Genomic DNA, 27851 nt, shown 5'->3' on the forward strand with positions numbered 1-27851 from the left:
GTCCCGTTCGACCCCAGCAAATTTCTACGGTGAAAGGGATGCCTAGCAGAAACGCCCTGCCCTCAGTTTCACACCCTTTCTCACTGGTTTCTCCTACCCTTTTGCACCCTTTTCCAAGACATTCCCCTCCTCAGACATGAAGGCCACTTAGGCCCCCGAAATGACAGGCCAATCTCCTCCTCTTCAGCCCACTCTCCTTCCTCCCACAACCTTCCCATCACCCCCTCCCTTTGTTTCATCCACTCAGCCATACCCTTCCATCCTCAGATACCCCTGCCTCTCCCAGACCTTAAAACTCTGTCTCTCCCCCTCCACCTCAACCACCCATCGCCAGCTGTGAGCGTGTCATCGGGAATCCCAACACCAGCTCCAAGAAGGTATCCTGGTCCTTCAGTAATGAGCACTTCTTTAATGTATTGTACAATGTCACCTCTTCTTTCACTACAGCTACTAATATTCCTTTCAGCCATGATATAACAGACAGGAAACATCAAGGATTTCTTCAAGGGTGTTCTGTCCATCGGCATGCACTACTGAGTATGCACAGCAACAATGATTCCAGCACCAACTGTGGGTCATACCACAACTCCTCCATAATTGACAACAGGGAACTGCTGAAATTAATTCAATGAAATATTCGTGGAATTAACACTACACTTGCCGTTGCAGTCAAAAATTTCTTTTAAGGACTATATTATTCTTTTGCAAGAAACATTTCAAGGTAACACATCTTCCTTTTACAGGGGATGCTCGGTGTACCAAACACCCCGGTCTGATACAACAAGAGGTCTCATGACTAATTAAATACACAATCTCTTCTTCCTTACTTCCAAAAATTAACTGTGGACCAGAAGTAGAATCATAGTATAAAACAGAGGCCCTTTTTGATATGGCATCAAGGAGCAACATTATCGTTGCAGGTGACTTTATTGCTCATCATACCTCTATCAGGGTCAGACACCCAGAAGACCCCACGAGACGCCACATGTACTGCTTGTTCCAGTTATTTCCAGGAGTCAAATTACTGAACAACTGTGATGATCCAACTCACAGGAAGGACGGTTAAAACCTAACTCTTTGCTCCAGTAATCTGCAAGATGATGTGACCTGGTAGTTGCAACCATATTAATCAGTGACCATTTTGTCTTGCAATCCACCTTACATCTACAGAGAGTTCCACCCTCTCCTCCTCCTCCTGGATAGAACCATGAGCTTGTAAACTGAACCACCTTTGAAAATTTTATTACTACCTGGTCTATAGAATACATTAATTGTCCCACTTTCTATTTTTTCCAGGATTTTTGCAACAATGTAACGGGTCCAGCTAGTGTCTATGCCAAAGAAACAGTACACTTTTGGCCACTATGAAGATGCCTTGTACGATAATTCCAAGAGTTAGAGAAATGAATTGAAGAATTAACAGAAAGTTTTCAAGAGACATAGGATTGATCAACTGCCAACTCTAATGAAAGAGGTTACCACCAATTCTGCTTGTGTCACTTATAAGACAAGACTGTAAACCTGGTATCAATGGTGTAAGCAAGTGCACTAACTCACACGTGTTACCAAACTCTGAAGGTGGATTAACAGGGTGTCAAATAAAAAGAATCTCATTAGCTCACCCTATTCATCCTCACAGTGAAGCAGACCATGTTGCCCAATACTTTGCAGACAGGATGAGAACTGTCCATTTCCCCCGTAGATCTCGGCTCAGCCTAACAGCACTGTGGCTCACCAGGAATACAGCCATAATAGTTGCCTGCAACACTCCTGATAATATGGATATACCCTTCAAAATGCAGGAACTAAACCTTGCTCTCAAAAGAGGTAAGGATACCCCTTGCACCCACGAATACATGCATACAGAAAAGGCATTGGGGCTTGAGAATGCATAACCAATGTCCTGTCCACAGTTAATGAAAGAAAGCCTAAATAGTCCTTCTGGATTTTGAAGAACCTTAGGAACTGGCAAACCCTACTATCATTTTCTTTTCCCTGGTCTATTGCCATGGACAAAGAGCTACACTCTGAATCAGGAATCAGGTATCCACTTCGAAGGGGCTTATTCTGAATACATTGAACATGAAAATGGGACACCACAAGAAGGAATTCTTAGTCCCTTTCTCTACAGTATTCTCATGGAAAACCTTACTACTCCAGCAACCAGGCGACATTTAGTTACAAGAAACACGAGCACTTTACTTGATCAAAGAAAAATACAAGGAAATATGCCTGAAGATCAACACTTACAAAAACATGGCAATGGCCATAAGACATGCTTGTCTACCCAATAAACTATACATCATGGAAGAAGCTAATGAATGGGTAAATAATCTCGTTTACCTGTGAGTATACATAAATTATATTCTCTCCCCAGCAAATGAAATTAAAGTCTGACTGAATATGCAGCACCTGCACTCAAAATTGACATGGCCTCAGCTTTGCACACTGGAGTTGATTTAGAATGATTCTATGAGGATCACTGCAGGGGCCCTAACGTGGATCAAACTCTGTCTGCTTAGAGGAGAAACAAATCTTCCCTCTCTCTCTCTGTTACAGGTTAACTTTTATAGCAGGGAAATGATCTTGTATTACCTGAGTAAATTTTCTTTTAAGAGAACTATCACAGACATAGGGGAAGCTGGTATAAAATTCCAGTTTTGGTACAGTAGGATATTTTACTGGCAGAAGAAACTGTTTAGTAATTTTTGGCAAATCTTACTGGCAAAATTACCAGGAAAACAGTTCAAGGATCGTCTGTGCCCTTTCATGTTCTCTTATGTGGTAAATAAACATACTTGCCCCAGGTGCAACTCAGGGACTTATGTAGGATCCACACGGAAGCTCCTTAAAGTATACATCGACTGTCATACAGTAGAGGGGTCAGTTTCTGGACAGGCAGCAGACTCACGAACCGGAACATTCTAACATAAGAGCTCATGCTAAAAGCTGTAAAACATACATTGAAAATAAAGATTTTAAAATCACTGGGCAAATACCCACCACCCAGGAATTACCCATTTTAGAGTCCTTATTGATCAAACAACTGGTTCATCCACTAACACGCAGTCACCAGCCACTCCCCTTTTCTTGTCTTGAGGTGTATTTTCTTTTTTTTTTTTTTTTTTTTTAGCTTCCTTCCACTTGTGCTTCTTTTACTCTGGTGGAAGTTTGGTCCAATACAATGTCTTACTTTGTGAATTTTAATATATTTTGATTTTTTTTAAATGTATAATTTTAAGTGTCAAAAATTCATGCTTGAGTTTTATGCTAATTACGTGCTGTTTTTATCTATTTTAGAGCCATTGAAGATGTAATTATATGCGAAAATTACGAAACGTCGGGAAATAAAATATGAACAAGAAAGGTCAATCTTCACTGTCCATCAGCATACGTGTTGTGTGTGTGTATATATATATATATATATATATATATATATATATATATATATATATATATATATATATATATATATATATATATATATATATATATATATATATATATATAAATATATATATATATATATATATATATATATATATATATATATATATATATATATATATATATATATATATATGTATATTTATAGATAGATAAATAGATAGATAGACAGATATCCGTTGAATAAAAAACTCGGCACGCTACACCCACTAAAACCTTTTTCTTATACATTATCGTTTACACAAGTTTATCCTTTCTCTCGGCCTCAGGTCATACAGCATTATACCGAGACCACTAAAAGATTGATCTATTTTCGGTGGCCTTGATTATACGCTGTACAGGAAATTCGATTGCGCGGGAGAAACTTCGGCGGATTTTTTACTTGTTTTTACTTTAATACCAGCTCTCAATACTGGAGGACCATTGTTCTTCAGTCTCCCCATTATACTTTACAATAAAAGCATAATAAAATCTAATGCAAACTTACAGTAACCACGATATTTACCAGTTAATATTAATCTAAGCTTTTCGATGTACCTGGAAGTAAGGCTGCCAACTGGGTTTATTTTTGTCCCGTGCATTCTGGGTAAGGATAGTTAGCTTATTTTCAATGTCTTTGGTTATTTTATTTGGGGAAATATGGAGACATGGGCAATGCCAGAACCCAATTTATTCTTTTATTCCAAATTTCTAAAAGGGATTTCAAAAGTCTGGCAATGCTTTAAAAAACTGGCTTCAGTTCTTTGTTACAGCTCCTTTGTTCCTTAGATTATTTAGGATGTATTACAAAATTTCGGGCAAAATACTTTATAGTGTATCTTTTGAATGTTTCTGACATTCATTTTGATAGCAAACTAGCATTTTTAAAAACACTCCACCCCTTATATACTGCAATTTTTGGGGCCCCAATAGAAAACCCGGTTTTATGGGTGGAGATAAACGCTAACGAGTAAAAAACAGGATGTGTTCTAACACCTCTATGATACTCTGATAAAGGTAAGGGTTATTAATACCGTCAAAGTGATGCCACGCAGTAGGTGAGTAACGGACTACTGACCTTGGTTATGTCATGCGAGAGAGTCTAGGGGGAGCAAAGCCCTTGGCGTCTAGGTAAGGCTAGGTTAGTTGTGGTTGGATAGATCATAGGAAGGGGCAGGTCTCGACCTCTTGCTTACAAATGAGCATAGCATCTAAGGTTAGGTTAGGTTATAATGCAACATTTATTTCACTAGTTTTATGTTTTTCTGAACCCAAAAACTGGTTTACCACTGTGGCCCCCATAATTGTTGGATATTGTGGTCCAGAATCTCTAAAACTACTAATTTCCAAGTGAAATGTGGTAATTCTAAGCCGGCTGTCCGCGGTGAGCTAGCCTATGGCAATTGACGTTTTCCTGTGTTGTTTGACGTGCTGAACAAGAATTTAAAATAACATTTTGGGGGTTGGCTGTAACTAAAATGTAATTGACCCTTGAAAACTGCACATCTGTAGTGTGGGTTGCATACAGCTCAAGGGTAAATTACAGCTTAGCAGCGGCCTACCAGCAAATGTTACCCTAAAATCATATAAAGCAAGCAAAACAACACAGAAAAACATCAATTACCATAGCCTAGCTCAACTGGACACTATTCATTGCTTGCGACCAGGGTGAAGAAACTTAACAGGTAAACAACGCTGCCATCTTGGATTACATAACCACTAGGGAGCCTTATGTTCAGCAGGGGGGGTGGGGAGGAAGATGGGGTTACGGTACTGCACAGAAAGTACGAGTTGGTAAAGTGACGTAGGACTTTTGTAGAGACGTGGCGGTAAATAACAGTTACCCAAAAACACACTTCCATATAGAAAACTATAACTCAGTAACACCAAAACACAGTTGACCTAACTAATAATAAAGAACAGTTTAGGAACATTTACCTTAAAGGGGTGGAGGGTACAACTCAGCCGCTGCCTTTACGAATGCGTGCAACCTCATCTTTGGGTCTTCAAAATGAATTTTGAAGTACGCTACGGCCAAGTACCCGACGAAATTGTACCTCCTACGGCCGTACCTAGGCGTCGTCTCACGAAGTTCCCTCCACCTCCTCTCAACAGTGTTTGTATGGGCACCGGTTACCGGCTCCACAAAGTTCATGGAGTGGTTGACGGTTAAGTGAATGTAGCCTTCGTCCTTCACGCAATCATAAGCTTTCCAGCAATCAGAAACAACAGTGGTCCGTAGTACAATGTAGTCCTTGATGACGGCAAGCAAAGTCGCACTGCTCCTGTTGTCAACAGGCACCACGAAAAATTCCCTGGTCTGCCTGCAGACACCGCCAAAATCTCACTGGCCTTCGACAACCCTGCCTACGTTGTACTTTCGCTTGCCAAACTTCGCATCGTCAATCTCGACAGTTGTACCAGGACCACCTATTTGTTTCTTCTGCCGGATACACCAATGTACTAGGACCTGAAATGAAAAAATCGGTTAGGGGAGTAACTAAAGGATGATAATACAACCAACCACTGAAAAAATAAAACCTAAAAAAACTTACTTCTCTAGAGTAGCTGGACCAGTCATTAATAGCTACGTCACTTAAACCTAGTTCTGTCCTCACAATCCTGTAATTAAAAAAAATCACTAACATATATGTAACAGAAGAAGAGGACAGTCTCAACATCCATGAGGGACCCAGAAAACCATGTGCCCTTAAACAGCGACAGATAGTAGCTGCAACTCTTCTTCGCTTTCTTGTGGCTTGGGGCATACGACCTGTCGCACCTGGAATTAAGAGAAGAAAGCAAATGACTCGTTACAACCCTCAAAACTTGAAAATATTGTGAACGTACACAGCTAATAGTACAGTATAGCTGTTTAAGGAATTGTTTAGCCAACTTTAGATTTGAAAACTGCATTGCGGTTAGGTATAAAAATCAAAAAGTAAGGTGTAACCAACTTACCTGAACACCTTCTTTTGCAGGTCAAGCCTGCACTCCTTGCCACAGTGAGGGCAAAAGGCCTGTTTCCGCAAAAGACCGTGGTCCTGGCAAAACTGTATGAGCCGTTCATAATTGCCCGAGTAGCCTAATATACCGAAAAGTCCTTGTAGCTCAGGTAACAGTTAACACATGTTCTGGGCAAATTCCCCTTAGTAACTGGCTCGGAGTTGCGAGAGGTTCCAGGGTTGCAGTCAACCGGCTCGGAGGGGCGAGAGGTTCCAGGGTTGCAGTCAGCCATCGTGCTAGCAGGTGAGTGAGTGTCAGTGAACTTGGGGAGGCCAGTCTACCGGTGGACCGTGCGGAGCTGGGTAGGAAGGATGGAGGGGAGGGGGTAAAATTGTATTTCGGCTTCCAGTGCTGGGGGTGGTGGAACGGCGCTGCACGCCTTATCCGCATTTTTAAAATAATCTTGCAAGCTCGTATGCTCTGGCAAGCAGTAATGTTGCGCTGTGCACGCCAGCCATGGGGCTTACAAAAAATATAAAAAGAAAGGTTTCTGTCAACTCATTGAGAGAAAGTGGTAGCGAAACGTCCTAAAGACCCTTCTCCTCCTACCTCATATACATGCTTCAGTTGTCTGCTGACATATATAAGGTAGTTTCGTAAGTTGTTTAAGGTAAAATCATGTTGCGAGGAGACGTCAATATGTATGTGAACTGAAAAGTACTAGAAGACGGTTACAGGCACAAGCCACAATGGATAGACGTCAATATGTATGTGAACTGAAAAGTACTAGAAGAAGGTTACAGGCACAAGCCACAACAGATAGGAAACGGTCATAAAACAGTTGAGAAAAAGGAATACACGTAACTGAGTGCATGTATCCCGCAAATTCTCCACCCTGGTGAAACGTAATTTGGGGTAATATTACAATGTGATTGGCTTAGTAGGCCCACCCCCCAAAACACCCGCCAACTTTTCTCTAAGTTAGGGGCATTGGGTGAACTGAAAGCTCCCCTGTAAATCGACGCATGCTAAAAGTGTCTTTGGAACGGCTCCCATTGTCCATTTATTCGGCCTTTTTTTACTCTTGTTTTTTGTGTTCCAAATGGCATATGTAACAGGAAACACAACAGTAAGGTGCCCAAACCTTTTCCCAAGTTATTTACCCCACCCAGAACCCCGGATTCCCAATGGGTCCCCCTTACCGTTAGCTATTCTCGAAAGTGTTTTCACCCACCCGAAACCCAGATTCCCAACAGGTCCCTCTTACCGTCGGTGACATTTCTAAGGTAAATTACAGCTCAATTACTTTTGGCCGCCAATATATTACCTTGAATTCTTGTTCAGCAGGTAAAGTTCTATAGGAAAACGTCAACTGCCATAGGCCAGCTCACCGCAGACAGCCAGCTTAGATCTACCAATAAGCCGGCTGTCCGCGGTGAGCTAGACTATGGCAACTGACGTTTTTCTATGTTATTTTACTTGCTTTACAAGAATTTAAAGTAATATTTTGTCGGCCGGCTGTAACTAAGCTGCCATTGACCTTTGAAGACTACGTGACTTGAATTGCCTAACGCAGGGTAGGTCTAAGCCAGCATTCCGCGGCAAGCCCCCCACCCCTCCATAGCTAATACGGCAAAATTGTAACCAGTAAACACCCCTAAAAATACCAACATAACGTACCTAGAGGTGTTTACTGGTTACAACGAATCTTGCCGTATTGAAAAGGCCTGTAAATACTACCGAGGTTTAATTTTTATATATGTTCTTCATTATTTACGGGAGGAGATTTATATATGATATATTTAATTTAAAATTATCCGGTTATTATATTTAAATGCCAAACGTAAGCAAGTAATTTAGGTTTTAGATATAGTTTTCTTAGACCTATGTGGCTGCTCCGTGATCATGGTCAGCTCAGCTTGTTTGCTGTATAATTATACAAAATATACTGTGTGTGTATTAGCTATGGAGGTTGGGGGCGGGCTTGCCGAATGCCGGCACCTACCCTGCGTTAGGTAATTCAAGTCGTAGTCTTCAAAGGTCAATCACAGTTTAGTTACAACCGGCCGACAAAATATTACTTTAAATTCTTGTAAAGCAAGTAAAATAACATAGAAAAACGCCAACTGCCACAGTCTAGCTAACCGCGGACAGCCGGCTTAGAATTACAGTACGGTCAAGCTTTTAAGTATGGAAGACAAGTATGGCATGAAGTAAAAATTTACCTGCCTTCCAACTGTTCAGCACTTAACCTCGTCCGCAAAGGCCTCCAGTCTACCTTTGATTTTATTATAATCTGGCCGATTCTGTTCCCCCATCGCCAGATATAAAGCCAAAGACAAAAACAAAATTTGTCAACACCGGCACTTTTGGGAACTTTGCAACTAACTTAATTTCCTCAACCACGGAATCAGGACTACGTCACTTTCTAATTTTGGTCGCCACGATGCCAGAGACTGTAGAGACAACTCACCTCAAAAATTCTTTCCTCCACAGCAGACAACTGGAGCTTAATTAAATCTCTCTAACCTTAAATTTCACTCGACTAAACATCGGCCCATTCAACAAGATACCAAATAAATTGTCAGCCCTGCATCTTGAATCACTTACACTTTGGTTCATGAAGAGGCTTCGCCTTTGCATCTGCACCCCCTGGACGTGAACTGTTGTAAGTTTCTTTGTCCCTTGTCTTCCACATTCTGTCCAGTATGTCTTTCTTCTCTTCTATTTTTTTCTTATATAACAAGAAACTTCACATTATATATTTTCACTCTCTTTGTTCGGCTGCTATAGCTGTTTAGCTTCTCTTCATTAAGACAGTCTTCCATGCATATGAAGTATGTCTGCCTTTATGATTGCCAGCTACCACTGTAGATGGCGGTTAGCATAGCCCAGACACCCGGAGTATACACAAACCCCGAATTTGGCCCTTTATAACTCTGGAAATATTCAACCGACCAGGATGAAACTCTGGCTTTAGAGGTTTTCCACTAAGGTCTCTAATCGTGCTAAATTTCACCGAAGTCCGGAGATCCAGATATTGATTTTTTGGTGTTCATCATCATTCATGGGATGTGGTAGTGGCTGGGTGGGTGGGTGAGGGACCTAACAGATTTGTGGAGCAATAACGGCAAAAGATACAGCCGTGATACTTAATTTCTCTGAAAGCTCGTATTCTGGAGGGGTGCCTTTCGGGGTTTGTTTTTTGAAATAATGAAATTCTAAGGTTACAGTATGACATTTAAATTAGCCACCACAATTCAGATTTCCTGATGCTCAGGTACGGACTGCTCACAACATTAGAAGAGACGCCGTTTTCTTAATGTGTGTGAATACCAAGCGGTGTTAGGAGAATCTTGCTGACTTACTGTCAACTGTCTTAATTAAAAATTATCACACACGTTGAATTTACCTACGCGGTTTTGGTTTTCGCGGTCGTTGGTCTACTCTAAATAGAGCCTCAATAGTTAGAATGTTTTACACACACATACACACACAGTATATTTTGTATAATTATACAGCAAACAAGCTGAGCTGACCATGATCACGGAGCAGCCACATAGGTCTAAGAAAACTATATCTAAAACCTAAATTACTTGCTTACCTTTGGATTCCTGCTTTAAATATAATAACCGGATAATTTTAAATTAAATATATCATATATAAATCTCACTCCCGTAAATAATGAAGAACATATATAAAAATTAAACCTACGGTAGTATTTACTGGCCTTTTCAATATTCATAAGATTCGTTGCTGAACTAAAAGTTACGTCAATATTCTCTCGTTAGCTTTCGTAACAATTTTTTTTCCAGATGAGAATCAAATAGCTCTCATTTTTCCATTACTATATTTCCAATTACTACAATAATTTGAAAATCTAATTTACAAACCCCTCTTCTTAACATTGTTTTTTTTTTTATCTACAAAAGTCATTTTACTCTGAGCTGGTGTCATGAATGATCTCCAGTCCCGAGAGGTTTGCAGTATCGGTGGGATGTGAGACTGACGCCCGACAGTGTTTTCGACAAGTGTCAAGTTATACTCTTCATTAACGTGAACCAAAGGTTTGTTCAGTTAAGTTTTAAGTCTAATTTAATATATTTCTCAAAAACCATTAATGACAGTTTTTTAAAAGCAATGAATTTCCTGCATTTTGGAGGGAAAGAACCGCCTTCCTGGAGTAGCCGAACGGTTTAGTATTCCCAAGTTGAGGCATCTAGTATCACTTGCATCTGTTATGATTGGTGTTTTTACATTTGTCTTACCTGTCGTGATTGGTACTTTTACAACTGTCTATCAGTAAGATTTTACGTTCTTTATTGTGGCTCTTGGTGAGTGTAATAATATTTGTACGTAATGCATTTTTATTATAGACACACCGTTATTAGGCCTATTGTGAAATATGAGTGACATACTTTGCAAGGCTACGACAGGTCTCACTGCTTGGAAAGTTGATTCCCTCCGTCTTCCGATCTTGAAAGCACAGAACGAAGTTTATTATCTCAATTCCACTTCGATCTGAGGTCATCTATCCCTGATATTGTGGTATTGTGTTCAGTTTCCTTCTTTCTTTTCCTTATATGTCTAAAACCCGAAGCTTTAAGGAAACGTTTTGTAGTATTACCCAGTTTCTATGGCTCGGAAATCTTAGGCCTATTAACGTCTAGCATGAGTTTTTTTTTATCGAATGATCCTTTAAATTTTTCTTACGACTCATATAGCTTTAAAAGTACTCTTTTAAGCAACCAAGAGTCAATTTAATCAGCCGCCAACTACAGTGGCGGTTAGTAAAGCCCAACCACCCGGAGTACACAAAAACCCAGACTTTGGCCCTTTATAACTCTGGAAATACAACCTACCAGGATGAAACTTTGGCTTTAGAGGTTTCCCTCTAAGGTCTCTAATCACGCCAAATTTAATCGAAATCCGTTCAGCCATTCCGGAGATCCAGATACCGATTTTTGGCGTTCAGGGTATGTGGTAGGGGGCGGGCGGGTGAGGAACCTAACATATCTGTGGAGCAATAACTGCAGAAGATACAGCCGTGATACATAGTTTTTCTGAAAGCTCGTATTCTGAAGGGTTGCCTTTCGTTTTTTTTTTTTTTTTGAAATAATCAAAATTTAAAGTTACAGTACGCCATTCAAATCAGCCACTACAGTTCAAATTTCCTGATGCTTAGGTATGGACTGCTCACAACATCAGAAGAGACGCCGTTTTCTTAATGTGTGTGAATAGCAAGTGGTGTCAGGAGAACATGGCTGACTTACTGTCAATTGTCTTAATTAAAAATTATCACACACGTTGAATTTACCTACGCGGTTTTGGTTTTCGCAATCGTTGACGTACCTAAATAAAGAGCCACATCAGTTAGAATGTTTTCACACGCATACGTGTGTGTATATATATATATATATATATATATATATATATATATTATATTATATATATATATATATATATATATATATATATATATATATATATATATATATATATATATATATATATATATATATATATATATTGTATAATTATGCAGCAAACGAGCTGAGCTGACCATAATCACGGAGAAGCCACATAGGTCTAAGAAAACTATGTTTGGTGAATTATAACCCCCATTCCTTTGTTACCACATTTTTCTCGATCTAGGGCGTTGCCATTGCAAAAAAAGGACTGAAATCACGGGCAAAAAAGTGATGAAATCTCAAAAGGGGTAGTAAAGCCCAGCCACGAGAGACAGACATGGAGGTCAGGGGATACAAAGGAAGGGTTAGGGCGTAAAAGGCTTTACTCCGCAACCTCATAAACTATGATGAAAGCGAAAAGTAGAAGTAGGAGTCTTTTCCCAGTCAGTATAGAAAAGGAGTGCCATTATAATATGCACAACGCTAACCATACCTAAAGAGACAGACACTGGCACTTCTTCAAGCAACACAATTTGAAGACGTACAGCAAATGTATCTACTTAGAAGCTTGCGATCATATAAACGCCACGCTTCTTTGTGGGTAATTTTTTTTTCTTCTTTGTCGTCGAGAATGAGACGGGCGAACTCATCCCGATTGTTGCTGTTGCGGAGACTAGAATTATGTTCAACTAAAATCTGGGCCGAGTCAGTGTTGGGTGGTACTAGAAGCAGGCGCTGTTGCATAATTTTCACATCATCAGCTGTGGTTCGTCGAAATCGAAGCCTTATTCAATATGCGTATTATAATGGCACTCGCTTTCTATACTGATTGAGAAAAGACTCCTACTTCTACTTTTCGCTTTCATCATAAATATCAGGTTGCGGAGTAAAGCCCTACGCCTTGCCCCTTCTTTGTATCCCCTGCCTCCATATCTGTCTCTTGTGGCTGGGCTTTACTACCCCTTTTGTGATTTCATCACTTTTTTGCCTGTGATTATTATTATTTTGAGGAAGGCAATTTTCTCTAGCTCAGTAAAAAGACAATGTTGATGGCCTATTATCGTAAAATCTGTTTTCATTTATTTTTGTTTTCCACTCCCTGTAAATAAATGAAGTACTCTTACTGTTGACCTCTTCCTTCCAGGTTTTACCATCCATTCTCTTGATTTTTTATTTCCTCTTTTGAGCATCATAGCAACTATTCCCACTCTTCCATATAATTACCGCATCCTTTGTTCATTTCCCCCCTTTACTTCCTCTAACGCACCTCTCAGCAAACCATTTTCCCTTCCTTCTACACTTTTCCTAAACTGTATTCTTCCACTCGTGAATCGCGTTTTCTTCTCAGACATACTATCACTCCCCTTGACGTACTTACTCCCGCGTTTCCGGGCGCTCCTAACTGGCCCCCTTTTAGTCGCTACAAAAATAGCAAAACTAGCGATGCTACTTTGGCTTGTTATCTACGCATCACCTACTCCGAGGTGCTAGTACTAAACATGGCGGAAGCTCCTTGGGATGCTGTGTTTAGTACTAGCCCCTCGGGGATCAAAGTATTATATACTCCCATTTCTATACTGTGTGGTCGACAGATTTTATATTCATAAACGATAGCTTCGTGCGGCTGCCGTCTACTTTACATTTAGCATACGGTGTTTAGCACTAGCACCTCGGAGTAGGTGACGCGTAGATACCAAGACAAAGTAGCACCAAACTAGCTAATTATACCCCGTGTTGTTTTCTTGGAATGTTATGTTCGTCAAGGTGGCAACGACCTTTCTAAAGTCCCAAACATCCTCTTGGTACTGAAAAACTGACGAAGCCTTTGTACTTGAATCAGTAAGTTTATAATTTACGATACTATCAAGGTGTCCTTCACTCTCCATGAGGAAAAAATGCCGTAATCATTATCACTCGACCACTGGTATACTCTTGGCTTCATTGTCATCGAGATGTTAATGGGTCATTCCCCAACCAAAATGAGGCTGCAAAGTATGTGCAACCACTGAGCACTTGACTGATTCGAATTTCTGCATCTTTGAAGTATATCACTGTCATATGGTTTATTGTTGTTACTATTAAATTACTGTTTTATTTGGTCCATATAGGAATCTAGAATACATTATGTGGTCATTTGTTTCATTTATCTGATTATCACTACTTAGGATATTAAGAAACGCATTTGTGAAATAACCTAACTGTGCAGTCATTGTTACTGACGAGTTTCTTCAAAACCTTCTAGTTATGAAAAATGGTCATTTAAAGGAAACCTGTGTGGCATGTAGAGCAGGGTACTATTATCGTGTAGTTTATATCTGAGATAACGTTCAGTTAAACTACGTCCACAGAGCTTGGGCTTTTTTTTTTTTCCAGAAATTCATATCTACTTTAAGACCAGCTTTTGTGACTGATAAATCCCAAATTGGTATTTTAAGGTTCCATGGTAAAAATTAACATGCTTGGAATTCAAATAGTTAAAATACCGTATAGCACACATTTTCTAGATAACCCACATCATCTTGTGATGTCTTGTGTACTGAGAGCCGTCTCCCACCTCCGTGTGTTTATCCCGGCTTCTCTTCCATGGCTGTTTGTTATCACTTCTATTATAAATGGGGTCCATCCTGGAAACCGTAAGAGAACGATGAATCGTTGTTGGGCGTTCATGAACAATATCCGTCTCTCCGTTTCCACGTTTTTATTCCCATGAAGCTGTCGGGTTTCTGCTCTTATCCTGTCATCAGCTGCAAATATTTATCCTTATAATATTAACAAGTGGTTAGAATGAATTATAAATGAATACAAACGTGACCATTCAAAAAAGCAGACTATCATTATAAAATAAGTTTTAAAAATAAAAAATATATGGGCAATAATGAAACAAGACAATTAAAGTTACTTACATGCCAGAATTATCAAAATTATAAATTTTAACAATAAACAATGATAACACAGTAAGGTCGAGTTAAAATGTTCAGTATTTGAAATATGTATATTGACAAAATAAGACTAAATAGCTGAAACAGTTTCAAGGGAAAACTCAAGGTTTCGTTGTTGAAAGCTGGCTTCAAGGATTTAATAAGGAAGCTCTGCAAATCTAATTTTGGATAGATAACTTCCTTTGAACACGATGGGAAATTCTTCGAAGTCGACCTGTCCATCACAGATGTTCTCGGAATGCTTCCTCACGGTCAGGCTGGCAACCTTGGAAGAATTTTCGGATCTTTCCTAGATAGTGACCCCAAGGGAATTCGGGGGTCGTTACTCTTTCCTAGATAGTGACCCCCAAGGGTTTTCGGGGGTCGTTACTCTTTTCTAGATAGTGACCCCAAGGGTTTCGGGGGTCGTTACTCTGTCCTAGATAGTCTCTTGGGGTTCATTATCTTTATGATATTTATAGTCTTTTGCTTATGTTTTTACGGTAATCCCCAACGGGCTTGTGCTAAACACGCCGCAAAGGTGGATACATACCGGGTTAAAACCCCTGGGGGTCAGTATCTAGGAAAGATCCGAATTTTCCATGATCTTTAGGGGAAATTTTTTATCAGAAATTCAAATAGCATAGTCTCATTATTAATTCCCCAATGCCAACTTTAAACAGCGAAACCTAGAGTTTCTCCTCGAAAATTTTCTAGCTATTTTGAATTTCCTGTCGCCAGCGTACACATATACTGCATCTGCTGAACTTTTCAAGTTACCTTGTCCGCACCACCTGAAGGCGTTCCTTTCATTCCCTCACCTGTGGCAGCATTTCCAGGGACTTCGTGTTTTATTATGATCAATCAACTACGATGCCTCGTAACCGTTCTGTTTATGGGTGTCTCAGCACGAGAAAAAAAGACCGTGATATCACGTATTTTAGGCTAAGGTCCCGGTGATAAACATGACTTTGGTAAGTGGATACAACGCGTGTCACCTGACAGATCCATTTCACCTCCAACGTTCAGTGTGATCAGTTTATTTCAGCCAGCTAGATTACACTGATGATGTGAAACCACGATTAGAAGATGTATGTTGTTTCATCGCCTTGTTCACCGAAAAGCAAGTTCAATCTCTTTAAGAACCTAAGTACCTTCACCAATTTTTTATAGTTTCATTCAAAAACTATAACACGAATGGCTTACTTGTATGTATGTATGTATGTATGTATGTATGTATGTATGTATGTATGTATGTATGTATGTATGTATGTATGTATGTATGTATATACATCATATACATATATATATATATACATATATATATATATATATATATATATATATATATATATATATATATCATATGAATATCGTTCTATATATATATAATTATATATATATATATATATATATATATATATATATATATATATATATATATATATCGATAGAAAAACTTTAGGTAAAATTGTGAACTTGATAGCGTCCATTTTATAGATAAAGAGATCAAAGGCCAGAGAAGAGAGATCACAGAAACGCGTTTCAAAAAAAAAAAAAAAGGCAAAAGCTTCTTAGTGATAAAAATGGAAAAAGGATGGGAGGCGGCATGGATATTTTTGCACAAGAAAAGGAGATGACAGGAAATAAGTTCAGAAATTATATGCTAGGTTTGAACAAAATGGTTGAGCAAATTATCAAAGGTTTTTGCGAGAAACTGAAAGTACTGTATGTGAGATCCATTGTTACCAATAAGTAAAACTCAAATCAAACCTATTGAAACAAAGAAAAATGAAATAAGCGAATAGAGCGATGAAGCGATATAGAAGTTAAAACCTTGAGTCCTGCAGGCATTTGCGACTAAAAAGGGTTTCTATCCATTGTCGTGAGAAAACATTGAATGATAGAGCTCGCATTTTCCACGGGGATCTGGGAATTTCGAGAAATAGAACTGTCATTAATGTGAGAGCAAAAGCTGACACATTCGCCCCAAATACAAACATTGCAAATTTAAGGTTAGGTGAAATGTGCATGAGCAAGTGAATGGCGTTACGATGAAAGATATATATAAATGTTTTATAGACTCCACATGACAGAATTTTTGTTGTTGTGTCGCAAGGCCTTTTTGGACAGTAAGAGCAACCCATTTATTTTGACTTAGACGACTGTTAAGAAATTATTAATTGACGAAATGAATGTGGAGGCTATTAAGTACACTGTTGCTGCAAGTGGTCGTGTTATGGGGACAACCAACCTTCGAGCGTGGGAATAATTTGGTGCTGCTTCGCTTGAAAACAGATTTCAGTCAAGAACGCGAGAGCCGAAAAGGACGTGTGTGTGTGTGTGTGTGTGTGAATGTCTCCCAGCTGATGATATTCTTAAAGAGTATTTTCGTTGTTTCAGGATTTTACTGAAGCGATGGAGATTTTGTAACTAATGCAAGCATTTGTGAAATGGCAAAAGTAGAACAGAATATAGCTTGGCCTAATAAAATCAATTAAATGTATTGGTGTGAGTGAAGAATAAAGGCAGTGTCTCTAATATGTTGTGCGATGGTTATCCAAATCCTGCGCAAGTGTGTGGAGATATCTGGAAGGAATAAGTGCATTAGAGTTAAGCAACTGTAAATCTACTTTTGCGTTTGTGTCACTTATTCATCTCCGGTTTGCTGTAGCGAACTGTGTAATAAGTGTGGAGGTGTGCCAACAAGCTATTCACTTGGAATAAATGAAGACAGGCAAAGTGTCCTCGATGAGGAAACAGAGGCAATGATTTCGTTAGAGGTCAGATCTCCTAAGACGCCCTTTGATTTCAGAAAAGAGCTGTTTTTTCGAACACGTCATATTTTTGATACGGTGAAAAATATCTATAATCTGACACATGTTTTGACTCCGATTTTGAATCAGGGCTGCTTAGACCAGTGGTTCTCAACCAAGGGGGAATTGCCCACTAGGGGGGAATTTCAGCGAGGGAATTGTGACCACAGATTGGCAGGCTCAAACTGGTTCTAGGACCTCACAAAACGCAGTGTGCATCGGTCCGCAGTACTGAAAGGTCACGCTGGGCTTACTCTCTCCGCTGGCTTTGTGTATTGGTGTTAGTATTTTGTTGTATAATATTAGGAATGCACCTTTAGATGCAGACAGTTTTGGAAAGAGGGGGGGGATGACATTCTGACATATGATGAGAGGGTGCATGGGACAAAAAAGGCTGAGAACCACTGGCTTAGACCATCTGTTGGAATGCATGTCCCAAATGAAGGCCCTTCTGATCGCTTAGTGTAGTAGATTTGAAATTTAGTCTTAGAACGTAGTTCTGGGAAATAATGCGAAAATAAGCAGCGAAAACAAAACCCGTTTAAAGATTAATCATCACGGTATTCTGTCTAGTGATTCTGCATGTAATACTTTTCACAGAAAGGAGAGAGATTTTTCATTAGGAATGTATTGAACAAGCCGCGAGTTCAAAGATTAAGGCTTTGAATTTCAAACAGAAGAGCACAGAGACAGTTTGAATGAAGGAAGTAAACCAATGTAAATGTTCCAACATACATCAGGATTATATTGTGGAAGAATTCTGTACAAAATACCCGCATTTAGGTAAAGTGGCAGAGAAGCAAATCAATCATGAGTAGCATAATAAAAACAAAAGAGGTGAATTGCATATGCAATCAGATGAGTTAATAGTCCTTTAATAACTGCTTACATGAAATTTTCAACGCGATACATGGTAAATCTCTTTCAAAGGAGAGCTAAAACTAATTGCGGAGATGCAAAGGAGAATATAAAACTAAATATTGAGAAGTGTATGCAAACTAGGTGCGTAGAAAAGCTGTAAGGTAATTACTTTGCATTAAAGAGATTTATATCTGAAACTGCTGTACACAGTTACCGGTTACAGTTGGATAAGCATTATTTTCAGAATACAGGTGATGTACTTTCGCCCATTTTATCAATGTCTTTATATTTATACAAAAATAACTGAAAACAGTGAATAGGAAGCTTCTTGGATGAAGTGATGTAGAAAATATAAAACAGAATAGGCATTTCTTTTCGTGTTTTAGTTTAACTTTTGCAATTTTGTCACAGTGGACACTTTCTGCCTATTCTTGCCAGCTGTCTGTTTAATCATTTGCCAAGGAAAAGTGGGCATGAATTTTTCTTTGTGACGAAAACCTATGCATATGATGTACGCCTATACTCGCGAAGTCAGCGTCGCTTTTTTCATGTTTTAGGTTAACAGTTGTAATATTATCTCAGTGTAAGCATTTTACCAGCTATTTCTTATACTTTGTATGCGAAGTCATTCTCTTGGAGTGTCGTTTGTGATTCAGCAGGCGAAGTTTTCAAATCTGTTTTGGTATTCTGGTCATCCTACGGTTCTTGATGCATAATGAAGCACTAGAGCGTTTAGCGTTAAAATGTCGAAATTTCAATGCCTTTAAACATATCACTAAATTATATAGCTAAGACAATATGTCAGTGTGTAGAAATGGGAAAAAAACAGCATTCCCATTCATGCTAAGAGCTGGGGGGTTAGGTCACTCAAGTAAATATGTAAACGTGTAAGAAAAATCATTTAGTAAAATGTACATGTGTAAGAATAGCCATTTAGAAAGAATGTACACGTGTAAGAAAAGTCATTTAGTAAAAATGTACATGTGTAAGAAAGGTCATTTAGTAAAAATGTACATGTGTAAGAAAAGTCATTAAGTAAAATGTACATGTGTAAGAATAGTCACTTAGTAAAAATGTACATGTGTAAGAATAGCCATTTAGAAAAAATGTACATGTGTAAGAATAGTCATTTAGAAAAATGTACATGGATAAAAATACTCATTTAGTAAAAATGTAATTGTGTAAGAATATCATTTAGTAAAAATGTACATGCGTAAGAATAGTCATTTAGAAAAAATGTACATGTGTAAGAATACTCATTTAGTAAAATGTACTTGAGTAAGAATAGTCATTTAGTAAAAAGTACGTGTAAGAATAGTCATTTAGAAAAAAAATGTACGTGTAAGAATAGTCATTTAGAAAAAATGTACATGTGTAAGAATAGTCATGTAGAAAAAATGTACATGTGTAAGAATAGTCATTTAGTAAAAATGTACAAGTGTAAGAATAGTCATTTAGAAAAATGTACATGTGTAAGAATAGTCATTTAGGATAAATGTCCATGTGTAAAAATACTCATTTAGTACAAATGTACATGTGTAAGAATAGTCATTTAGAAAAATGTATGTGTAAGAATAGTCATTTAGTAAAAATGTACGTGTGTAAGAATAGTCATTTAGTAGAAATGTTCATGTGTAAGAAAAGTCATTTAGGAAAAATGTACGTGTAAGAATAGTCATTTAGAAAAAATGTACATGTGTAAGAATAGTCATTTAGAAAAATGTACATGTGTAAGAATAGTAATTTAGAAAAATGTACATGTGTAAGAATAGTAATTTAGAAAAATGTACATGTGTAAGAATAGTCATTTAGAAAAAATGTACATGTATAAGAGTAGTCATTTCGTAAAAATGTATATATGTAAGAATAGTCATTCAGAAAAAATGCACATGTGTGAGAATAGTCTTTTAGATAAAATGTGCATGTGCAAGAATAGTCATTTCGTAAAAATGTACATGTGTAAGAATAGCCATTTAGAAAAAATATACATGTGTAAGAATAGTCATTTAGAAAAATGTACATGTGTAAGAGTAGTCATTTCGTAAAAATGTACATGTGTAAGAAGTCATTTAGAAAAATGTACATGTGTAAGAATAGTCATTTACGAAAAATGTACATGTGTAAGAATAGTCATTTAGAAAAATGTACATGTGTAAGAATAGTCATTTAGTAAAATTGTACATGTGTAAGAATAGTCATTTCCTAAAAATGTACATGTGTAAGAACAGTCATTTAGTAAAAATGACATGTGTAAGAACAGTAATTTCGTAAAATGTGCATGTGTAAGAATAGTCATTTAGTAAAACTGTACATGTGTAAGAATAGTCATTTAGTAAAAATGTACATGTGTAAGAATAGTCATTTAGTAAAAATGTACATGTGTAAGAATAGTCATTTCGTAAAAATGCACATGTGTAAGAATAGTCATTTCGTAAAAATGCACATGTGTAAGAACAGTCATTTCGTAAAAATGTACATGTGTAAGAATAGTCATTTAGAAAAAATGTGCATGTGTAAGAAGTCATTTAGAAAAATGTACATGTGTATGAATAGTAATTTCGTAAAAATGTACATGCATAAGAACAGTCATTTAGAAAAAATGTACATGTAAGAATAGTCATTTAATAAAAATGTACATGTGTAAGAATAGTTATTCAGTAAAAATGTACATGTGTAACAATAGTCATTTAGAAAAAATATACATGTGTAAGAATAGTCATTTCGTAAAAATGCACATGTGTAAGAATAGTCATTTCATAAAAATGTACATGTGTAAGAATAGTCATTTAGAAAAAATGTACATGAGTAAGAATAGTCATTTAGAAAAATGTACATGTGTAAGAATAGTAATTTCGTAAAAATGTACATGTGTAAGAGTAGTAATTTCGTAAAAATGTACATGCGTAAGAATGGTCATTTAGAAAGAATGTACATGTAAGAATAATCATTTAGTAAAAATGTACATGTGTAAGAATATTAATTTCTTAAAAATGTACATGTGTAAGAATATTAATTTCGTAAAAATGTAAGTGTGTTAGAATGGTCATTTAGAAAAAATGTGCATGTAAGAATAGTCATTTAGTAAAAATGTACATGTGTAAGAATAGCCATTTAGAAAAAATGTATGTGTAGGAACAGTCGTTTAGTATAGCAAAAGGAGATTGGTCAGGGAGGTCAAAAGAGGAAGGTTTACAACTATTATCTATCGTGATGAATAGGAAATTGCTGGTGGCTTACAACACTGATTGTATGGTTGTAGTGTAAGAAAACACTTAGTTGCAAGAATTCGCTTTCACTGGAGACTTAGACACGATGACCTTGGCACCTCCGGTTGTGTTAGCCATCCAGCTTCTAAACCTTTTCCAATAGGGTTTGCGCTCACACAGTTCGGCATCATGGGACAAAATTTTATATTGCTTGCTCTAAGAAACTGGCTAAATAATACCATAAGGCACCACAAAAGAAAACAAAATACTTATCATAACTCTTTCGACAATATTTACTAAAATTGAAAGATTAATCTATCGTGATGAACAAATTAACACAGGATGAAGAGTTCTTGTACCAAATGAAAGTACTAAGGACAGAATTTCATAAATAATCGACCTCTTTAACTGATACTCTTAAAAGTAAGCTGTTAGCGCGTGTGAGACAGAAGAGTAAGTAACGATGCAAAGAATTTCGCTGAGCTCTTACCTTGATTGATTCATCATCTCTCCAAAAACACGTTAAAACCAGTTTTCCTTTTCTTTTAAATTCGTCTTTTAAACAAGGCCAGACGTTTCATTCTTCACAGTAGCAAATTTACAAAAATAAATAAAGTTCCAATGAACAGTACAACAACGTTCCAAAAGTAGACTGTTAACATAGAAACATAAATATCGATTTTGACGAATTTTCGTAGCCTGACAGTTCAAGACGCTAATTGAAAAAGCTATGAGTGATATTTGCTTTATATCTGAAGGGCAAGAGTGTGAGTGAATGAACGGATTGTCGACGGGGCCTTCTTTGTCAGCCACGAGAGCTAATATTTCCCTCTCTCAGCGAGAGAAGGAAAAACGGAGCAGGTCCCAGTTTAATTTCAACCTCAAGTTTATCGATACGCGTGTAGGAAGGATACACAACCAGCTTTTGAAAGCACACAAATACAATTTCATGAAGATGATTTCATCACCGATTAAAACAAATCGGTAAGATTCCTTTTGAGATATGATCATTTCTTGACAATGCTGTGCTGATACGTCGTTTGCCAAAGCTTTTAGCCTTAAGCACTCGTCATTGATTTCACTGAGTATATGAGTCCCAGGCCTTTTTCTCATCGAGTGTAGTTTTACACATGTGATTTTTGAAAGTAGTTTATATTTTGTACCCTCTAAAACAAACATTGAGCCAAAGCAGATGAAATTTTATTTTTAAAAACATCTTAATAAGCAACAAAGAAAGTTATTTTCTATTTTTTTCCCCTTGAGCGAGAGGTACTAAATTCCTGTCAAATATCTCTTGTCTTGCAAGTTATCTCTTTTGTGGTACTCTATTTCCGGCAAAATTTTTGAACATTGTCAAGAAAATGGCCATCTTGCGAGTCAGGAATCGTACGCAAATACTCGTATGAATGTCCGCAGAGCCATCTAGTGCGAGTTGTCTCCTCGACTAAAACTGTGTATTCCAGATTCCATGATCATATCCCCTTTATGACCTTAGAATATGGGATTCAGAAGAATTGGAAGGCTTCTGCAGCATCTCTCATTTGATCACATCTAGTGATAAGGGTCAATTTCCACTGGGTCTTTAAAACTAATGATGATCCTGGAAATTTCCAAATTAATTTTGAGATAACTAAGGAAATGAAAGGGCTAATCCACGTATTTTAGAAGATATTAAAGGAACCAATAGAATTAGGATTATCCACTTTTTTGAAAAAGAAAGATTTTTTTTTTTTTTACATTTGTTGCATACATATGTTCTTCAATTCTTTTGTGCTGTAAATCTTTATGGTTACGCGCTTTTGGTTTTGTTACGGGATGACTGTTTGAAAGGTTGTTTCTGTCCGCATGACCCCTTCCCTACCATTCTGCGAAAGAGAACGAGTCTCGTCATTTCAGGGAGGTTTCTCGCCGGCTTCACTAAGCTACATTTTCATCAGATCTTCATGAAATTTGACCAGAGAGTACCTCAGCGTTTCCTGATTGTTTTTTGACCCGAATGGTTATGACAGACCTGCTTTTGTGGATACCTCTCTATAGGTATAATAATCTCAAATTGATTTTATTTCCCTTTTACAATTATTGACGTCACCTTCAAAAACAGCGGCTTACATAACAGGCATAGGTTGTGTTTTCCCAAGGTTTGGGAAAACAGTGAAGCCGGAAATGACACTTTTTTTGCGCCATCAACGATGTTCGCCCATGTCCTGAGCCCAAAGGATCAAAGATTGATCTAACACCAGTCTCCAGAAAATTTGTGAAATTGTAAAATGTAACTTGTCCCTCATAAAATGACCATAACATTTACGGGGTTTGCACAGAAGATTTTCCATGTTCGTGTTCAGAGTTTTGGGCAATTGGACAGTTAGCCCTAGTGGCGGAAGGTCAAAATAGGAATTTGCAGGTCATTCTGACATTCAGCTCGTGTCTCACAAAAGTAGTCATTTCAAATTTGTTGGACTGTAGTCATTCGCGATGAAGGTTTGCAGTTCTCAAGTTGACCATTGATCTCTCTCTCTCTCTCTCTCTCTCTCTCTCTCTTGTTGATACTCTCTCAGTCTGGTGTGGATTTACTTTCGCTTCCTGATGCCTCTTTCCCAAAAGAGTGCCGCCTGTTTTCGGTCTCCCTCCCCATGAGTTCCCTGATGATGCTTGCCAGAGATTGATTTGTATGTTTACTTACTCTTTTGGAGCTTGCTTCAGTAAAAGTGGTAGTATTTTCTTAATCAGTAACTGTAAGAATGAGGACGGTGCCCATTACAAAAAAACACTTCCGCAATTTAGTGTGAAGTGGACTGCCCCCGTGCAGTCATGCATTGCTCAGTTATCTCAGTGACGTTCATGGGTCGTGATCTCTTCTGCTGGTCCCAGACCCAGCCCAAAATCAACTCTTTTTGTAGCGGTCAAAATAAACGTGGCTTTAATTTTCGGGTAACGAATTTTAATTCCTATATTCCGAAACTTAACGAAAGCTTTATTGCACACTTTTGTACAGGCCAGGTGACCAGAGAACGACTGGGAACTTTTATGAAAAATTTTCCTGTGAGATGAGGTAAATGAAACTCCACCTTCGAATGACGAATTTGGTCGGTGTTCGGCCCAGTTTTCACTATCTAGAAGGAGTTTTGCATTTGGTGTCACCCACCTTTTCTGCTAAGCGTTGAGTTAGCACTTTGCAAAGAAAAACATTTCTTAGGTGTGGACATTGCTGTCACCAGACATCGTTATATTGTGAAGCCATATATCAAATCAAATGTAAGCAACTAAGAGGAAGACAGAAAATTTTTTGATAAAAGATGAAGAGAGAGAGAGAGAGAGAGAGAGAGAGAAAGAGCGAGAATTAGGAACATTTCATTTGCGGTTGTTCCAGTACAAGGAAAATACATTTGAGATAGATAGACAGCAATAAGAAAAATTGCCAAATGTACCTTTCCATGATCACAGAGGTTGAGAAATGTATTTAATGCTTAAATACCATGTAAATGGTAGAATAAATAAACACATACCTGTGAGAAAATTAGAAAATTCTATACTATGATCATTTTATGAAAACGGCAACTTGCTCTATATTATAAATGTAGAGAAAGTAAATTAATGTGTTCATAATTAATTATTGAATTTGAAATGTTGCAGACATTTATTGAGTTGAATAGCTAAGCGCACGAGCATACAATTATCATCATCAAAATATGTAAATTGTGGGAATACCAGTGACTTCAGTAACTGATTAAGTAAACTTATAATTATTCAGCTTGGAAGGTATGCTGAAACCTGCTGAACTTAAGGAACGATTATTGCAAACTTGTGAAACACATTGTCGACACAGGTATTGAAACACCAAGTTCATTGTTCAAAGGACTGCTATGTTCTCAGTTACAACAGCTAAATCTTAATTGTCTGTAGTCTGGGAGTTTCAGGTGGCTAGCAACCAGTTTCTTAGGCAATCCATCCATTTTAAACTTGTGTTTGCAAGCATCATTATCAGGACCTTTACTTTTCTCAGGCAAGGCCAGAAAAATTCGTATCCTTCTTCTTCCTTTCCGTCAGTTCACTCTACTGACTCCTGAACTTGTAAATGGTTGCTTCATATTACTTTCCCTGAGCATAGATGTACCTTATCGGGCGAGACCAGTAGTACTAGCTCGCCGAATTCCCTGGTCGCTTCTACTCCTGGATGCGGAATCTGCTCTGGTATGTGGGCAAGGGGGTTTCATCATCTTCCCGTTTAGCCGCACAATTGCAAGTACATATGCACGCACATGTGCGTGTATGTATATACTGTACACACAAAGATGCAATATATACTTGTACTTCCTGATTCTGGTCTCATATTTGTTTTAATAATAATAATCACTGTCTCGTTCCATTTTCGTTTCGTATATTCCTGTGTTTTCTCCGCTCATTTTGTTCTTATGGGAAGTTCTTCCCTGGTAGGTATTGCTTACCTCTACTCAGGCTCTTTTTTTATATAAAAAAGTATAGTTCAAAGTGTTAGAACATAGCAACATTGGAATTTATTAATTACTAAAACACTCAGCCTATGATTCGTATTTTGTTTTCATAATCTCTTTTTACTCAGTGATACACAAACATTTCGAAATGTTCTTATTTCCACTTCCTCTCCTTCTTCTTCTTCTTCTTCTCTTTCGTCCATTGCACCTAAGCCGGCCCCTTCCTCTTCTCTCGTGAAGCTCTCCTTCATCAGCGTCCTCTCTTTTGCAAGGCATCCGAGAGCCGTTCTCGAACGCAGGCCGAGGATACTCTTTCGAGAATTGGGGAATACGGCCCACAAGGAAAGAAAGACCTTTCCAGTTTAGTTATTCATGAATAGGCCAGAGAAACTCGACCGTAATTCTTTTGAAATGTAGGCTACTCCTTTCTCTCTTATCTACTACAGTGCACCTGGAAAGGAAAAAAACTGTACTGAGACAGCCTCTTCGTTTGTTTGTTTTTACTCCGTGTCATGGAATACATAGAATACATACGTGCGCGACTGGGGTCAAATAAAACAATTGCACAGTTTCACATAAAACATATATTACAAAAATTGTATATGATACCTTGCAATGTATTTTCGGTGTTACACAGTTCCATAAAAGGAAAGAAATGGCGTAATGCACACATTCATATATATGCAAACATACGTACATTATCCAGGTTGTTTTGTATTAAAACAACTTGGATAATGTGTATGTGAACATACATCATCCAAATATGTGTACATATACATACATTAAATATGACGAGGTTTTCCTCATACTTTGGATGCAGTTGTAGAAGGAGATTGTTAGGACATTCTAGATTAAATGCGTGTCCAGTAGATGAACATACTAATTAATGTACAGTCAGTGGAAAAGAGTGGGCATTCGCGAATATTTATGGTAAAATATGCGCCGAGTTTTCTACTGAAAAGGAAGAACTTGATAAAGAACGCCAGTTATTTACCAAGATCTTCATTAGCTGCAGAGCCAAGACTGAGGCTTCGCGCGAAATAAAAAAGAAAATAAAACTGACAAAGCCTCAGATGGTCATCTCAAACTCCATAGAAGTCTCATAAGTATCATGCCTTTCACTGCCGCATAAACAGCGCTGCTCTCACCCCCGCCCCTTTGATATGTGTGTGTTTGGATAAAGAAAACACATACATGGGCTCACAGAGAACACTATGCTCTCTACATAAAATTTATAATTATTGTTCAAACTCTGATTAATGATGACCTGCAAATATTCGTGTTCATTATTGCCCCACCGCCATCAAAAATTGGGTAGGAAATTTATTAAATGGAGTCAGCATATGCATAGCGTTTGATTTAAAAGGGAACCGTTAGAATAAACATATCCCTCGTTAGTACCCCATCGTATGACATTGGTTATTTGTTTTCTGCTGAGAGTGAGTGTAGCCTAACCTGTCAGGTTTGCATTCATTTGCTACCCGATTTTCATTTGATTGACGGCAGGATGTTTGCGTTTATTGTAGCTCCGTAGACGTAGTCTTTATTGCTTCATTAAATACAAGGAAACTAAGGTCAGTCGGATTTTTCTCTTTTAGTGTAAGCAGACTGGCGCATGCGCACAGACTCAGGGATATTGATCGACCGTCCCTCTGGTGGTCGCACAGGGAACCGCTCCCCCTACACCAAGGTGCTGCAAGCTTCGTTTTCTTTTTATGCACGTTTTTCCCATTTGTTTTCGTTCAATATTATCCCAGATGAGGGTAATTCTAGCATATTTCGTGTAACTTTGTTATTTTATACTGACAGGATTGCCATG

The 27851-nt window shown here is 37.9% G+C and overlaps 1 protein-coding gene across 2 annotated transcripts in view; it reads left to right on the top strand.

Moving 5' to 3' along the window:
- Positions 1-10340: 10340 nt before the first annotated feature.
- Positions 10341-27851, top strand: part of LOC136825251 (suppressor of lurcher protein 1-like) — a 192795-nt gene continuing 175284 nt past the window's right edge. For both annotated transcript variants that reach the window (XM_067081304.1, XM_067081303.1), the window contains exon 1: positions 10341-10439. The gene's annotated coding sequence lies outside the window, so the exon portion shown is untranslated. The remainder of the gene's footprint in view (positions 10440-27851) is intronic.

This window comes from Macrobrachium rosenbergii, chromosome 37 (genome assembly GCF_040412425.1).
Source record: "Macrobrachium rosenbergii isolate ZJJX-2024 chromosome 37, ASM4041242v1, whole genome shotgun sequence".
Lineage (NCBI taxonomy): Eukaryota > Metazoa > Arthropoda > Malacostraca > Decapoda > Palaemonidae > Macrobrachium > Macrobrachium rosenbergii.